The sequence below is a fragment of the Arvicanthis niloticus genome, chromosome 8 (genome assembly GCF_011762505.2).
Source record: "Arvicanthis niloticus isolate mArvNil1 chromosome 8, mArvNil1.pat.X, whole genome shotgun sequence".
In the NCBI taxonomy this organism is placed as follows: Eukaryota; Metazoa; Chordata; class Mammalia; order Rodentia; family Muridae; genus Arvicanthis; species Arvicanthis niloticus.
Window position 1 is genome coordinate 70,534,531 of NC_047665.1, and position 5,202 is coordinate 70,539,732.

The 5,202-nt window shown below is 48.7% G+C and overlaps 1 protein-coding gene across 1 annotated transcript in view; it reads left to right on the top strand.

Moving 5' to 3' along the window:
* The first annotated feature begins 3,469 nt into the window (after window positions 1-3,469).
* Kiaa1217 (KIAA1217 ortholog) overlaps window positions 3,470-5,202 on the top strand; it is an 805,390-nt gene continuing 803,657 nt past the window's right edge. Inside the window, exon 1 of the mRNA XM_076939581.1 lies at window positions 3,470-3,931. The gene's annotated coding sequence lies outside the window, so the exon portion shown is untranslated. The remainder of the gene's footprint in view (window positions 3,932-5,202) is intronic.

Genomic DNA, 5,202 nt, shown 5'->3' on the forward strand with positions numbered 1-5,202 from the left:
ATCTTGTAATGAGCATGGAGAAGATACAGGCATTGCTATGAGATATTGAGTTCATCTTCTTCAACTACATACCTGGGAGATGGATGGGGGGGGGGTCATATGTTAGTTCTACTGTTATTAACTTTAAAAATACTTTTCATAGCCAGGCAGTGGTGGCACACACCTTTAATCCCAGCACTTGGGAGGCAGAGGCAGGCGGATTTCTGAGTTCGAGGCCAGCCTGCTCTACAGAGTGAGTTCCAGGACAGCCAGGGCTACACAGAGAAACCCTGTCTCGACACCCCCCCCCAAAAATATATTTTTCATAATGGCTACATCTAAGTATATTCTAACCAACATGGTACAAGGCTCTCCTTTTTCTTATACCCTTGCCCACAGTTGTTATCATTTCTCCTTTTGCTCATTGCCATCTTAACAAATACAAGGTGGTATTTCATAGTAATACTAACTTGCATTTCATTTGATAATTAATGATGTTGAGCATCTTAACCCATACTCTCTGGACTTGTTTTTTAGATTTATTGTTAATTTTTATTTATGTGGGGAAGGGGGAGTGCTGATGGTGATATACAAGTCCGCTCCATGTGTGCAGGTACCTACAGCTAACAGAAGATGGTGCTGGATCCTTTGCAGCTAGACTTACATGTGGTTGTGAGCAACCCACTGTGGGTGCCAGGAACTCAACTCAGGCCCTCTGGAAGAGTAGAAAGCATTCTTAGCTTTAGGGTGTCTCTCCAGTTCACCTTCTAGCCTTTAAAAAATGAAACATGTTTTCCTTGGAGAAATGGTTGGATCTTTTTTTTTTTTTTTTTTTTTTTTACTTTGGGGCATTTGCTTATGTGCTACTGAGTTATAAAGGCCCTTCATCGCCTGGTAACCCATATCCAGTATGCATGGTTCAGAAACACCCCCACACACACACACCCCCAGTCCATTCCATTGCTACTTCTTTGGTTGTCTAGAAGCTTTTCAGTTTGATGTTGTTCCATATATTGATCTTTGCTTTTGAAACTCAAGCTTTCAATATTATATCTAAAAAAATTGATGGCCACATATCACTGGTCATGGCCAACGTCAAGGAGCCCATGCCCTGTCCCCTTCTTGGGGCTTCAGGCCTCATCTTGTCTTCTGTTCACTCTCACCCAACTTTATGGGGTGTTAAGAATCAGACTTCCTTCTTTTGGTTGTAGATCCAGTCCCCCCCTTCCCAGCACTATTTATTGAGGGCCTTTCTAGTTCTTGCCAGTCCTCTTGCTGTATCTGGGGGTTTGGGGGGCGCTGATGGATGATCTGTGCTTGGGCTCCTTTTTGGTTCTTGGTTTTGGTCCACTTATTTTCCTATTTGAAAGCTAGATTCTTCAATGTAGTCATTTTATACTCTTTAAGAACAACCCAGGGAAGTTTTATTCGACCCTATGTTGGATCCTAAGGAGAGCAAGCTAGTGCCCACTGGGAAAGGGCTTATAAGCTTGGGAGGAAGACATACTTGCAAACAACCAATCACATCAACATATACACACACGGCTAACCTCAAGGTGTGCACAAGATGCCACACAAAATAAGGGAAGAAACTGCTTGTGTCTGTCATGTCAGACAGGCAAAATTTGCTAAGGACATGTCAGCCAGACTGTCACAGTAGCTGGCTAACTTCCGGCATTAAATACATGCAGACAAAATCATGGCCCAGCTTAGAAGGTTCGCAGCTGTCACTTCCCAATTTTGTTTTCAAATCACTAATTTGTCAGTGGCTTGCTTATTCCCACACTATTAATCTGAATTAGCATTTTCAGGGAACAGTGACTCCTACTGAGAAATTATGCTTTCGAAACTCACATAGCTAGGATCTGGTTATGTAAGGCTTTCCTGGTGTCACCATGCTTTCAAAATTACACCTTAAAAAATAGGTCACTTCCAGAAGAACCTGGAGGCTGATGGCCCTATGTCCCTCTCTGCTATTCCCTGCTCTCATTAGGAGAATGCTATATCTTTACGCTTTAATTAATCTCTTTGTTTGTGGACTCCAACCTGTGGTTATTGAGGATATCCGTCATTTTACCCGATTAGCTCGATTTCCAATGTTTAAATGTGTGAGTTTTTAAAACTTAGTAAAGCTAACACAGTAGCCACGGTTCCTACTCTTACTTCTGTTTAGTAAATGTCCATTGGAGAAATGAAATTGGGGCTTCTTTATTGAACCCTCTTCGGAAACTTGAGAAAGTTGGATACTTAAAAAACATCTTGAAACTGAGGATAATTTTATCTCTTTCAATTTCTTCTTCCTAGTCCCCATTGAAATGATTTTAATGTGTATGAGCACATTGGCGAATAAAGGATGTCTCGATGCAGGAAGGAAGATGCTTGCAGTTAAAATTCACTGCCACTCACCAGGACAAAATTGCTGGCTGCAGGACCAGTCACTGCAGAGCGCTCCTGAGCTGGACGCCAAGATACAGACAGCAGATCTGGCCTGGGTTGAAGCGCATCGCAGACTTCGCTCCCACCAGGGAGTCCTCCCTCAGCCTGCAGCCAGCTCCTAGTTGGCCCTGACAGCCGGAAGGAGTGCAGAGTGCAGGCAAACAAAGGTCAAACTAAGGGGACAAGTACTCCAGGAATAACCTCTTTCCATCCCAACACAAAGGCAATGTCGGACACGGAGGAAAGTTGGGTGGCTACGGAACTACCCTTGGAGCGTAAAATCTTGCAAGGCTGCAAAGACAAGCTAGTTTCACCCTTGACAACAACAAGGGAATCTTGCTCAGAATTCTCGCGCTAGTCAAGCGGCCTTTGACCTAGGACCCCAGGATGAACCTCATACTCCTCGCCTTTGACCGCTTTCGCTCGGGGCGCCTTCTCCCAGTTTCTGACCATAATTCTCCCAGGCTCACAAAAAGAAAGAAGTTAGGTGAGGACCAACAGCTGCAGCGATCACTCTGTAACAACTAGCGGTCTAAAAGCCGGCTCCCTGTAGGGAACTAGCAGCTGGAGCCACGGCTGAGAGCTCCCAACTCTACCCAGACTGTAGACTGGAGAGTAAGCATGCACTGTCCCATCATGGTTACCCCCTCTTTGACTCCAGCGCAGCTTTTTAAAAGGAGTCCTGTGCATCCTCCAACTTCCGATGCATCCTTTGCAACTCTCCCACTGCCACTTTAATCGTTTCCTTTGGTCTCCTCCAAACTCAGCCCCAACTGGGAAGCGAGCGCCCCCAGCTGTTCACAGTAGCCCCTCAGCACTGCTTTGCCGGAGCTTAGATTTCGGATCCAGCTGCGGTTCCTTCCAGTCCCCAGCCCTGCGGGGCACACGCTCGCGTGCACACTCGCGCACTCACACTCCTGCTTTCTCGCTCACGGCACCCCACCCTCCACTGCCGCCGCTCCTCCGTGGGGCGGGAGGGAGGGCAGGTGACGTCAGGACTGCAGTCCCGAGGAGAGCGGCTGGAGAGGGCTGTGCGCTCCTTGCTGAGGATGCTGGAGGCGCACTCGGGCAGCCACCGCTCCAGCGCTCCTCCCTCTCTTCTACAGTCGTTGTCACGATGCGCGCCCGCGGGGGAGCCTCGCCAACCTCCAGGTGAATTGAAAGTCGCCTCCCCAGGAGGACGGAGAGGGTGCTGCAGTCCTGGCATGCACTAAAACTGCAAGTCGGACAGAAACAGCCCAGTCGAGGAGCGGGGCACACAGGACGCAGCGCCCGGCGCAGCATCCCAAGGCTACTGAAGGTAGCCGAGGCTCAAGCTTGCAATCATATCTCCGCGCTAGACCCGGACCCTGGGCACGCTTGCCACCGAAAAACCCATTTTCTCTTCTTGCGCATTTCGCAGTCGTAGCTGGCCTGGGGAATGCGAGCACCGTGGTGGCTTCCTTCGGGTCGCCCAGAAGCAGCTGCTGGTGGGAGAGCTAGCTGAGAGGCACGGGGGCGGCAGCCTCGGCCCGAAGTAAGTGCAGCAGAAGTTTGCGTCGCTTCCCCTGCCGCTCCCCTTGAGCGAGTGGGTGGCTTGTCTTCTCTCTCTGGCTCTCAGAAACCCGAAGAGAGACTTACCAGGGAGTCCCTGAGCGGGAAAGCAATCCTTTTCAGAGGGGACAAGTACCAGAAAGGATGCCGTTTGGATGCTGGGGTGCAAAGGGAGGAGACCCCCATGTGGGTGGGCTGAAGGGGCAGAAAAGAGCCTGACTCTGGTGATCCCAGAAGGGAAAAGGGTTTCAGGAGAGGGAGGGAGGATGGAGTCACACCTATGCTGGTGACCTTGGTATGCACCCCTGGAGTGTGGAGCCTGGGGATTAGCGGAGGTTAGAAAGCCCCATACTAGGAGTCTGCTTGGCTTTACATTCTAGTTGCACTGAAGGGCATGCAATCTGTGATAGCTGGAGGGGGGGGAGAGAGAGAGAGAGAGAGAGAGAGAGAGAGAGAGAGAGAGAGAGAGAGAGAGAGAGAGAGAGAGAGAGAGAGAGAGAGAGAGAGAGACCCAAGATAACATGCTGGAGGGAGGGGACGCTCGGAGTCAGGACACTGTGGTTTGGGCCATCTAAGGTGCACCGAGGATACATAAATGGAAGGAGGAACAGGGTGTGACGCTTCGGTCGCGGTCGCCACAGTTTCTGGGGTCTCAGTTGCTAGATTCTGAAATAGGGCAGCTTCTAAGGACGACCGAGGGACTCACGTGGTGTGATGGACAGGAGCGGGTCTGGGCTTTGCTCCTGACCCTCTGCTCTCTTGCGAGGCTGCTGGTTCTTCTCAGCCTTCATGTTCCCAGCTGCTGAAGATCTGGGTGACACCTGGTCTGCTCAAAAGAGACCCTAGGCATTTTGCACTCACTTGCTGTCTGGCAGGATCAACTCCCTTTGGCATCCGTTTCTCTAACTTGATTCTCCCAAAGATATTTTAATTCTTTAACAGACCAAACTTATAAATGGTTAAAAAAAAAAAAAAAGTTTAGGAAAGCTGAGCCCCACCTGGTCGGAGACCTGCAGAGGGCAGGTACAGAGAAGCCAGTGAGTTTGCTGGTCTCTTCTCAGAGAATACTAAATTAAATATGATCAAATGATTTCAAGAGGGCATCTTTTCTGAGAATATGACTAAGTGGGAAAACAAAATCCAACTTAGATTTGATATTGAGGACAATGCTTTCAGGGGAAAAAGATAGTGAAAAGCCGATCCCAGTAAGGTGGGTTATTATTATTATTATTATTATTATTTATTATTATTATT